A 12,654-nucleotide genomic window follows, 5' to 3' on the forward strand; every position below is an offset into this window, starting at 1 on the left:
CTAATTCCATAATAGAGTGAGAGTAAATGTGGTTAAAGAGTCTGCCTAAAGGAAAATTTCAGTTAGAAATGGTCTTTCCAGTTTTAATTCTGACTAGCCATGGGGGTTCCATTCTATTTTTTCTGAGTACATATTATTAGTCATGATGTGCACTGGTTCCTTTCACAGGCCATTGCCCAAACTACCTATGAAGTTTCACTAAATCAGTGCTGTCAGAGTCCAAGGGGCACAAAGCCAGCAATCCACACCTGAATAATCTCAACACATTTTATTTATCAAAATAGGCCTCTTCAATAAACTCATTCACCTTAACACCTAGAGTCGGTCTTCTTTCATAGAGGGCATTTCTACATATTTTGATGACAAATAAATTTTATCTGGCATTAATGAAGAAAATTATAAGCCAATTTTATTAATGAGTATTGTTGCAAATTTCCTAAATAAAATACTAGCTAAGGGTGGCTAGGTGCTACAGTGAATAGAGTACTGACCCTGCAGTCAGGAGGACCTGAGTTCAAATCTGTCCTCAGACACTTAACAGTAGCCATGTGACCTTGGGCAAGTCACTTAACCCCAATTACCCTTCCTTCCCCCCTCCAAAAAACAAATATATATATATATATATATATATATATATATATATATATATGTATATATTATATATATATGTATGTATATATATATATTAGCTAAAAGATTGCAATATATAACAAAGACTACACATTATGACCAAGTGGGATTTGTACCAGGAATAAATGGATTTTTATTAAATAAGAAAAACTGTTAATAGATTTGGTTATATCAATAATAAAGTTATTTTTTAATACCACTGCTAGATCAATTTCCAAAGATGCTTAGGGAAAAATGAAAAGAACTTATGTGTCCTAAAATACTTGCAGTATCCCCAATGGATAAATGGTCAAAGGTTATGAATAGGCAGTTATCAGATGAAGAAATTAAAGCTATCTACAATCAAAAGAAAAAAATGCTCTAAATCACAATTGATTAGAGAGATGCAAATCAAAACAACTCTGAGGTACCACATCTCACCTATCAAATTGGCTAACATGGAAAAACAGGAAAATGATGAAGGTTGGAACACTAATGCATTATTGGTGGAGTTGTGAACTGATCCAACCATTCTGGAGACCAATTTGGAACTATTCCCAAAGGGTAATAAAGATGTGCATACCCTTTGACTCAGCAATATCACTTCTAGGGCTATATTCCAAAAAGATCATACAAATGGGAAAAGTACCCACTTGTACAAAATTATTTGTAGCAGCTCTTTTTGTGGTGGCCAAGAATGGCTAATCAAGCTGTGGTATATGAATGCAGTGGAATGCTATTGTGCTATAAGAAATGATGAATGGGTAGACTTCAGAGAAACTTGGAAAGACTTATGAGAACTGATGCTGAGTGAAGAGAGCAGAACCAGAACATCGTACACAGTAACTACCATAGTGTGCAAGGATTGATTTTGATAGACTTAGCCCTTCTCAGCAATTCAGGGACATAAAACAACTCCAAAGGACACATGAAGCAAAATGCCAGTGACATCCAGAAAAAAGAACCATGGAGTCAGAATGCAGAACAAAGCAGACTTCTTTTTTTGTTTTGTTTTTTTTTCTTTTTTGTTTGTTTGTTTTTCTTTCTTATTCTTTTTCCCATTCGCTATAATCCTATGCAACATGACTAATGTGAAAATGTGTTTAATAGGAATGTATTTGTAGAGCCCATATCAGATTGCAGGCTGTCTTCGGGAGGGATGGGGGAGGAAGAAAAAGGGAGGGGGGAAACGGAGGGGGAGAAAATTTAAAATTTATGCAAGCACATGTTGAAAACTAAAATTAAATAATTTAATTTAAAAATGAGGTGACTAGAGGAAGCTAGGTGGTGCAGTGAATAGAACACCAGCCCTGGAGTCAGGGGGACCTGAATTCAAATCCAGCCTCCAGACTCAGACACTCAACACGAAAACTAGCTGTGTGACATTGGGCAACCCCATTTGCACTCCAAAAAAAATGAGGTGACTGGAAAAAATACTACTAATAACAGCTCTCTTTCTAGTGGCAAAGAACTGGACATTGTAGTAATGCCCATCAATTGGAGAATGACTGAACAAGTCGAAATACTACAGTGCTATAAAAAATTGTGAGCTTGATGATCTTAGAAAAACATGAATAGACTTGCATGAAAAAATGAAGAGCATGAGTGGAACCAAGAGTGTGCAGCAATATTGTTTTAGGTGAATTTTGAGTGATTAAGTCATTTTGACCATTAGAAATACCCAAATTAACTTCAAAAGACATATGAAAGAAGATGCTATCTGCATTCAGAGAAAAAAAGTGATAAATAGAAGTAGGTATAGAATGATTTTACATATGTGTGTGTGTGTGTGTGTGTCCAATGGTAGCCATCTCAAGGTAGGGGAGGGAGAGGGAAGGAAAAAAGAAATTTACATGATAGTTTTCTTATATGCTTAAAAGGAATAAATAACAAATTGAACAGAATAGATTTGCAGTTTCATGCGCAAAATCATTTTATAATGCTATGTTATGAAGATGTTTGCTTTATTCAATAAACTACAAATTAAATAACAATTTCAAAATTTTAAAAAGAAGATAAGGGTAGCATTTTATAGCATTTTAGGGATGTAATAGAGTTTAGAAACAACTTAATCCAACTACTTTATCTTAGAGATGGAAAAACTGAAGTCCTGAAGTCTAGAGATGAGAAATCACCTACCAAAGATTCCTTGGCTCATTATTGGCAGCCCAGGCCAGGAGCCAGGTCCTGTGACTCAGAGTTCATTGTGCTTTCCAATATAGCACATGTTCCACATTTAGTTCTTGTAGCTAAATGACAGAATTCAGTGTCAGAGCTGTATCATACAGTGAAAAGTGTCAAACTTATGCAAATAGCCAGGAAAACTCCTGAGTGGTAGTTGATGGTATGGCAAAGTAGCTTCAATGTAATTAGGAGATGTTTACCAGAACAAATCAAAATATAATGCAAATCAAAATATAAGGCAAAATAGATTATGTTCTTTTGTGATTTTCTAAATCATTATTCAGTCCCTAGGGTTTCATTTCTATTTCACTTTAAGACCACTGATCTACTCCAACCCTTGATTGTATAGATGGAAGAAAAAGAATCTCAGAGATAAAATAATTTGCTCATATATCTAGTCAATGACACAGCCAAGGTTTGATCCCAGGTCTTCTGACCCCCAATTCAAGACTTTTCTCACTAAATCACACTTTTTCTTTGAGGGAAAAAGTAATTAGAATATTTTCTCCTTTACCAAATTGAGTTTCTTCAGTTCTCTTGAGTTTGGTGAATCTGCAATTTAAGGAGCAATTTCTAGTAAAGATGGGGATTAGCCTGGGTGTTCCTTGACATCTACCATAGAACATAAAGTAAGCTAAGTGTTTTCTTAATTCTCCCATGATGTTTTAATCCTTATAATTATTTGAACAAATCTGTCTTTTGCTACTTGTTATTTTATAACAGCATTCACAGAACAATGACTGGCTCTTGTTGGTGGAGAATTAGAATGCTATTATTTATAGGAAGCTTTTAATATTTTGTCATTTTACAGGCCAGCCCTTCACATTTTTGTTTTCACATTTATAGTCCTTGCCCAGGGGCAGTAAATATTACGGATAATAACTGGAAGAGTCGAAGTAATAGAATACTCTATATTTTAGTAATGACTGCACAAAATTGTAATGTTAAAGGCTATAGCTAATAGTGAGCAATCCTCTAAAGTTTTCCACTATAATATATTCTGTTATAATAAGTTAAACTTTTCCACAGTTACTGTTTTTATTCTCTTAACTATAATTTCCTTATATGATATAATTTATTATAAGAGAGGCAAAATACCAATGAAAATTGAAAACTAATTTCACAACAAGGCAGACTTGGGTTCAAGGCCTATTTCTGACACATACTGACTTTTTGACCCAGGGCAAGTCACTTAATTTCAAATTGTAGTAGGCAATTCTCTAAGACTATAAATTTCAGAGAAAGTACCAACTTGCATTGTTAGAATTAATTTCTTCACCCAGAATTTCCTAAACAAATAAAAGCACCATTCTAGTCCCAATCACTATCCATATTGCTGTTGTTTTTATACAGCTTATTTCTTGTTCTCTATTTCTAAAGATGGAATCTAATGGCCAAAGAACTGGCCTTATGGAGAAATCTATTTGTGATCTCTACACAAGTGAACCATGCTTGCCTAATGTAATGCACCAAAATTTAAAATTATTTTCCCTTTATGATTCCAGTTATAGTTAGAAATAGCCTTCACAATGTAGTCTAACTTCTTTAGAAATCTTAAAGATATGCTTTTGAAGTCTAAACTACTTGTTTTTTTTTAAGGATTTTTTATATTTTTAAGAGAAAAAAATTGTGATCCTAAGGAAATTATTCCCAAAGTTATGTTGAACATACAGTGTTGAAAACATTTGAAGGGTTATAACATAATAGTCTAAAAAGGTGCAGAAAATAGTCAGGGTTATGAGGTTTGTATCCTCCTTGAAATTGAGTATCTAAGCATGGGCTGGATGATATTTTTTTAAGATCCTAAAGAGCGAATTCATGTATTAGGCAAGAAGAGTAGATTACCAAAAGGGCCCTTTCAAATTCAGGCATCTAGGAGTCCTATGAAAATTTTAGGGAAAACTTAAGGTTTAGCCAACTTTAAGTAGTTCAAAATGCCAGTAATTCCCCCCTCTTCCCCAATAGACCTACTCAGGAGTGGATATTACCACAACATATATTAAAAGATTTTTTTTTTTAGTATTTGAAAGTAATTTTCTGTGATGGAAGGCCATAGCAGTGAACTTGCTGAGGGAGCTATTTAAATCTGGTGGTGACAGTGTTTCAATGTAAATGACTCAAAGTATTAACTTGGTTAATTTTACTTCAGTGTAGGCAGTCATAAATTAATTACAAGGTAGGCTATAACTACCACTTTCTAGAGGGATTGCATAATCACCCGAATAAAAATTTGAATCTATTTGAGGTATAGGAGAAACCAGTTGTTGTTTTTTTTTTCTTTTTCAGTCCTTGTGGTCTCATAATTGGAGCTTTCTAATTTAAATTCAAACATGAATTAGTTAAAACTTTAAAGAGAATTTTAATAAAACACTGAGAGATAGTCTGTCCGCATCACTCCAGGTGCGTTTTTAGGATGACCCAGATAATACATGGACTGTAATGTCCTTTGAATATGATGGTAGAAATGATAGACCCCAAAATTCTTTAATTTTGTTTTACTTTTCCCACAATGCTTTGGATTTAGATGTCAGGTTTGACAAGTTCCAATGCCTTTCCTCGTACATCAGGCATTCCCTATTATAAAAAAAGTCTTTATTTTCTGGATGATTTTGTAGGGATGTATTTTGAAAAGAACAATTGACCAAGTAGAGGAAGAAAGGGAAAGGGGAGGAAATAAGCATTTATTAAGCACCTACTATGTGCAAAGGACTATGCTAAATTCTTTACAAATATTTTCTCATTTGATCCCACAACAACCCTGTGAGGGAGTTGTTCTTGCTATCTTCATTTTTCAATCCAGGAACTGTCAGAGAGAGATTAGATGACTTTCCCAGGGTCACACAGCTATTAAGTATCTGAGGATAGATTTAAAATCCAGTTTTTAAAACCAATCCATAAACAAATGTTTATGAGTATAGACTATATGCTAGGCATTAAAGGGTAGAGAGGGGGGTGATGGTGTTGAATAAGAAGTTTAATGGTATTTTAAACTTCTTAATCTATCACAACTCAAGTGGAACCATTCTTTTTTATTAATAGTATTCACATTTTTATTGAGATTTGCAGTTTGAAAATTGTTTCCATTAAAGTTAAAGAAGACAGTGTGGCATAATGCAAATATTTCTGTATTCAAAGCTGGTGGTTTTCCCCTTCGTGAGTGGCACTAACCCTGCAGGGACACAGACAAATGTGATTTTGAATATACCAGGTAAGACAGCTGGCAGAAGCGTGGTGGCTGCCTTGGGTCCACAGCTACAGGGCTGTTGTTGGCCAAATGCTTGGGACTTGTCACTCAGGAGATATTAGATTCATGAAAGAATCCTGCTTCTTTTAAAAAAATAAACTTCTCTAGAATAAAGTAGATTAAAGATATGTAACCTGAAATCAAACAAAAGGCCTTTGGAAATTGACCTCACCACCAGAAGAGGATACAGCAGCTGTTGTTCCCCCTTTCTTTATAGTTCAAAGATGCAAGACTCAGAAAAGCATGAATCAACAGGTAGAGATTGTGCTGAAGAAAAGTGCCCTCCAACAGAGACCAATGAAGCTTCTTTGCCAGAACTTGCCTATTAAAGCTATTTACCACAGGTATATAGCACAACTACCAGAGCTGTTGTAATGGCAAGCACAGAAGTAGTTCACACCATGTTTCTGCTATTGAATTAACAATAAGACTTGTATCAAGTCTCTTAAGAAACAGAATGTGTGAACCCCACAACTTGTGAACCCTAGAACTCATGAACTCCTGCAATAGGAAGGGGAGGAGCTAATGACCATATATAAGGAGAGGTCCAGGCTAGAGAAAGCAGAACTGAGAAGAGGACTCTTGCAGTGACAGAGTCAAGAATGAGAAAACTTGTGGTATCCCCACACACTGCTTGTCTGCTCTGTCTGTCTATGTTTGTGATACTTTGTACAGAAGCCCTGGGACCTTACTGAAAGCCCTGAAAGAGGATTTTCTGGTTGTATGTTTATAGAAGTCATGGAGGAGGGTTTTATAGGTCCTGGAACTTTACTGATGATTTGTGCTGACCTCTTGGACCTTGTTTGTGGGTCTGTGTTGATTTCTATATTGATGATTTGTTGATGATTTGTGTTGAGTTCTCAGACCTTGTTGGTGGGTCTGAGTTGATTTCACAGACAGATAGAGAATTGATAATGGTGCCGGCAATGTGCATGAATATTATTGTGGTTCTGTTAAGCTTTGCCTTCCCAGAAATAGGAACTGTAAAGGATTCGAGGTGCACTGAACACTGTGAACTTCAATATGGAACTCCTGGGTACTGGAAAAGAACTGGACAAGGAGCTGGACAAGAAACTAGGAGCTGCCTGCCTTTGAATCCAGGTGACAGTTGGAGCTTTCAAAAACTTTGACTTTTGTATTTTGTGATTGAAGTAAGGATTTTGTGATTGACTAAAGGAATGTACTTTATTGAATACTATGTGACCACTTTGGTGAAAACTATGTGGCCATTTTAGTGGTAAGTCATTGAGTGGTGACATGGTGAATGGTGTTTTTTATTTTCTGTGATAAGTTGCAACATTGTGAATGCTGTACCTTGATTTTCTGTGAATGTTTTGCACTGATTTATCGAATAAATAAAGAGTTCACTATACTATGTGATCAGAACTTTGAAAGCTATTCACAGCAGCAGTCCTCTGGAAAGCTACTCATGCTTGGTTTTATGGCTGGCCGTGACTTTTATTGAAAAAAACAGAAACCCATGTTGAGGCCATTAGAAGCATTCCTTGAAACACATGTCTTAGGATAGGACATTGACAAAAATCAGTGTCTTGGCAGGAGAGACAGAATGACTGATAGAAAATACATTGGAGTGGAAATAGCGAGAAAAATATCTTCTGTCACCAAGTCACTTTCTGGAGAGCATCTTTTTAAAAAAAAAAAGCATAATATTGTAATCCCCCTTCCACCTATCTGGTCCCAAACTCAGGGTCACCTGACTCTGTACCAGGTGACCACCAACTCTTTGTAGAGGTGATGTCCATTCATAACTAAATAGAACAGGAGAATGTGTATGTTTGCTGACTAATTGTATTCAGGAAACCTCTTTTTCTCAGTTTTAGTTGGAGTTGATTATGACCAAAACTAATTATTACCTCTTTGTTGTTGTTGTTGTTGTTTTCTCTGTGAGCAGACTATAAAGTATTAACCTGAAGAATAATGAATTTGATCCTCACTGGCTAGGCCTAAACATGAAAAAAAAAACAGTATTTGCCATACTCACAACAAGCCATACAAAATAATAAAAAACAAAAATTACAAACAAAAATTCCAGAATTAAAAATTCTACTTGAATCTGGCATTGTTTGTACTACTTTGCTATCTGTAACAAGAATCACCATCAGCCTCCTAGTCCTTGAGCGAGAAGAAAGATTGAATAGTTGGATAGTTGGTCTTGTTAGGTTTAAAAGGATCATTATGGAAGGAAAATGTTACATAAGCAAGCAAAAAAAGGGTACAGGAAAGAGGTTCACATGATAGGAAATGGTGCCAATAATTGCTTTAGACTAAATCTAGTTCTATTAGTGTCATAACTGTCTGCTCATATTTTGGGTTCTCTCTCTCTCTCTCTCTCTCTCTCTCTCTCTCTCTCTCTCTCTCTCTCTCTCTTTCTCTCTGTCTCTCTCTTTCTCTCTCTCTCTCTGTCTCTGTCTCACTGTCTCTGTCTCTCTCAAAGAACTGCAATGTTTCTGCAGCTTTCTTGTCTACCTTTCTGCCTCAGTGCCCACTCACCCACATAGCCAGAAGACTCAGTTTATAAATGTACTAACTTTATATAGGCTTACAACACTTCCTTGTAGCAGACAACTTTACTGCACAATGTATGAAGTAATTAACAATGGAACCCAATCATTTTTTTAGAAAGCAATTTTTTTCCATTTAACTAATGAGAAGTCACATATTGAAATCCACTGGGTTTGATCATAATTATCTACATTGTTGCTCAACTGAAAACAAAACTCTTCATTTCCAGAAATACTCTGACTTAGTTCAAAATATCATACCACCATGACTTTTATTTATGTGATGGAGTTTTATTATGTTAACTGATTTTGATGTCTTTGCATATTAATTTCTATATCCCTGTTCATTTGTTTTTTTTAATTTTTAAATTATTTTTGAACTTGATAAAATCAACAAATATTAATATTTACCTTTACAAAGAATGGCAAAAGAGGACTGCGTGTAAAGCAATAAATCTCTTCTCTGTACAGTGACTGTGAGATCTCCTCCATTAGATTGTCATTTGTTTTAAAGCAGAGACTTGTTTGCCTTTCTTTGTATCCTCAGAGTATAGTACAGCGCCTGACATAGCGTAAGGGCTTAATAAATACTTCTTGACTATAAAAAATAGAATCTACCATATTCATTTAAAATAGAAACCTCCTGTGCCCTACCCATCTTATTGGAAAGATCTTGTGCCACCCACTCAATATAGGCAGTTCTGACAAAGGGTGATTGCTCAGTCGTCGCTAGGGCACATTAATAGGAGACCAAGCTACTGATTTTCAAAAAATGCTATAATTAGAGACTGGAAGAAGATGGCAGAATACAGGCAGTCATCAGAAAAACTTGCTTTAAAATTTCCCCAATTTCTTGTTTCCTTTCTAAATTTGGCTGCATTGGTTTTGTTTGTGCAAAACCTTTTTTAATTCCATGTAATAAAAATTACCTATTTTACTGGCCATAAACTCTTCTCTCTCTTACTTGGACATAAACTCTTTCCTTATCCATGGATACGATAGGTGAATTTTTCCATCTTCCCATAAATTACTTATGGTAGAACCCTTTATGTCTAAATCATTTATCCATTTTGACTTATCTTGTTATATGGTATGAGATGTTGGTCTATGTCTAATTTCTATCAAAAGCTTTTCCAGTTTTGCTAGTAATTTTTTATCAGATGTTGAGCTCTTATCCCCAAAGTCTAAATCTTTGAGTTTATCAACTATTAGATTACTATGGTCACTTAATATGACATATTGTGTACTTAATATATTCCACTGATGTGCTATTTTTTATGTCAGAATATTTCTCCTATTCTTTCTTTCTCTTCCCTTTTTTCCCATGGTGTTCCTCTCTTACCTATCCATTTTTTTTACATCAACACAAAATAATTGCTCACTCTCTCACCCCCTTTCTATCCAGACTCCTTCTAATTACTCTAATAGTGATAAAAAGTCCTTAGAAGACACATGGATCATCTTCCTGTATAAAAATATAAATATTTTAGACTTATTGCAGGTCTTTGTTTCTTTTTCATGGTTACCTTTATTATGCTAGAGCATTCTATTTGAAAGTCAAATTTTCATTCAGCTTTGGTCTGTTCATCAGGAGTGCTTGAAAGTCCTCAATATCACGAAATATTCCCTTATTCCTTGAAGGATTATATTCAGTTTTGCTGAGTAGGTTATTTTTGGTTTATAACCCCAGTTCTTCTGCTTTATGAAATATCATATTCCAATCAATCCATTTTTTTTAATGTGGCAGCTATTAAATCTTGTGTGATCCTACTATGGCTCCATGGTATTGTAATGGTTTCTTTCTGGCTGTTTGAAGTGTTTTCTTTTTGACCTGGGAGCTTTAGAACTTGGACATAGTATACTTGGGAGTTTTCACTTTGGGATCTCTTCCTTATTCTTGGAGAGTTCTTTCCATTTCTATTTTATTCACTGGTTCTAGAATATTAGGGCACTGGTCATTTTAAATTGATATAATTGATAATTTCTTGAAATATTTCTTATCAAGGCTTTCTGGCAATCTAGTAATTCTTAAATTCTCTCCCCTTGATCTATTTTTCAGGTCAGTTGTTTTTCTAATGAAATATCTCACATTTTTTTCTATTTGGTTTTTCATTTTTATAATCATGTTTCTTTCTTTCTTAATGTCTTATGGAATTATTAGCTTCCACTTGATCAATTCTAACTTTGAAGGAATTATTTTCTTCAGTAAGCTTTTGTACCTCTTTTCGAATTTGGCCAATTCTGTTTTATAAGAAATAATTTTCCTCAGTGTATTTTTGTATCTTTTCCCCCATTATGTAAATTTTGTTTTTAAAATTATTTTCATCACTATTTCTGTACTTCTTTTACCAAGCTATTAATTGTCTGTTCACAATTTTCTTCCTTTGCTTTCATTCCTTTAACTACTTTTTCCTTCACCACTCTTACATGAGTTTGAAAATAATCTTTGCCTCTTAAAAGAATTCTTCTTGGGCTTGTGTCCAAAACACACACAAAGACACATTTCTCCTTGAGTCTTTGCTTGTAATTATTTTAACTTCATTGACTTCTTCTGAGTTTGTCTTGTTTTTCCATTATCATATTAACTTTCAAGTTCTTTTTCTGTTGTTTCCTTATTTTTCCAACCTATTTCTTGATTTTAAAATTTATTTTAATGTTGAACTCTGTTCTCAGCATGGAAGACAAATGATCTCTGTCTCAAGCTTCAGACATTTTGCACTGTGATTTTTCATAACAAGTTTTGGGAGTTTGGAAGTTTTCTATGCTTTCAAGGTAGTTTTATATGGAGAGAGGTATGGTTACTGCTCTCTGAATCTATACTCTGATCCTTAGGAAGAGCCCCTGATTCCTTGAAATTGCTATTGATACTGATTCTTTTTTTTTATTTTTGGAAAGGGGAGGACAGGGCAGGTGGGGTTAAGTGACTTGCCCAAGCTTGCACAGCTAAAAAAGTATCAGGTATCTGAGGTCGCATTTGAACGCGGATCCTCCTGACTCCAGGGCCAGTGCTCCACCTAGCCGCCCCAGATACTGATTCTCAAGGTTCCTCCTCCCTTGGTACTGGGAATGATACTTTTCCTCTGGGTCCTGAAGCGTTACTGCCTTTCATCATTTCTACTCACTATTGATCAAAATTGCCCTTGTACCCAATGACCCAGAAGTGCATTATATGTAATAAAGTTGCAAAACAGAATCTGGGTCTGCACCCAGTGCTAGTACAGGGGTACCCTGTAATCTCCTCTTGATCAGTTGCTAGGTTCCTTTACTATCTCTGTCTTAAGAGCTCCCAAAGCTGCTGCTACTTCTGTCACTACCGCCGAGTCTCACCTCTGGTGTTTCCATCCAGTAGACTCCAGGTCAGCTTCCTCCAATTTGACACAAATCTCTCTTTCCAATCTCCTGTGTTGTCGCGTGCTGGAAAAATGTCTCAGTCTGACCTTTTGTTGACTCTGCCACTCCAGAATTTGATTTGAATCATTATTTTAAATTGTTTGGAGGGGGAATGTTGGGAGAACTCAATTCAATGCTTCCCTGCCATCTTAGCTCTGTCCCCAGAAGGCAGAGCAACATTAAAATCATGCTTCAAATCAAATTCTGGAGTAGCAGAGGCAAAAAGAAAAGGTCAAGATAACACATTTTTTTTCAAGATGATACAACTGAGGATACTGTCAGGAGAGATCTGTGCCACTGGGATAAAGGCTGGTGCCCAGCACAGGCAGCATCACCAGTAGCTTTCCTGTGAGGTGGCTGAGACAGCAGCAGCAGTTTAAAAGCTCTCAAGCAAGAAAAGTTAAGAGGGTCAGAAAATTGGTCAAAAAGGGATTATAGAGGACTCTTTGCTATCAGTGGGTATATCTGGTGCTGACTGACAATTTGAATACCCATTCATAATTCTGGATCACAGTTTCAGAGTTTAGAGAAGGATTTGTGGTCCTTCACAACAGAGCAAGAGCTTTGGTCACAGTTTTAAGGCAGAGAGAAATGCCAGTACTTGGGTCTTTGGGAGATCAGGGGTCCTTGTCACAGTTTCAAGACAAAGAGGAGTACTAGTGCTTGTGGCCGCAGAAGAGCAGGAGCCCTTCCTAGTTAAAGACA

At 35.7% G+C, this 12,654-nt stretch overlaps 1 pseudogene; it reads left to right on the forward strand.

Annotated features, from left to right (window-relative positions):
• LOC138151437 (HAUS augmin-like complex subunit 2) overlaps positions 1–7,713 on the forward strand; it is a 55,845-nt pseudogene extending 48,132 nt beyond the window's left edge.
• Positions 7,714–12,654: the final 4,941 nt, after the last annotated feature.

The sequence above is a fragment of the Petaurus breviceps genome, unplaced genomic scaffold (genome assembly GCF_028583685.1).
Source record: "Petaurus breviceps papuanus isolate PSGF00001 unplaced genomic scaffold, PetGlider_PUasm1.0 140, whole genome shotgun sequence".
Classification (NCBI taxonomy): Eukaryota; Metazoa; Chordata; class Mammalia; order Diprotodontia; family Petauridae; genus Petaurus; species Petaurus breviceps.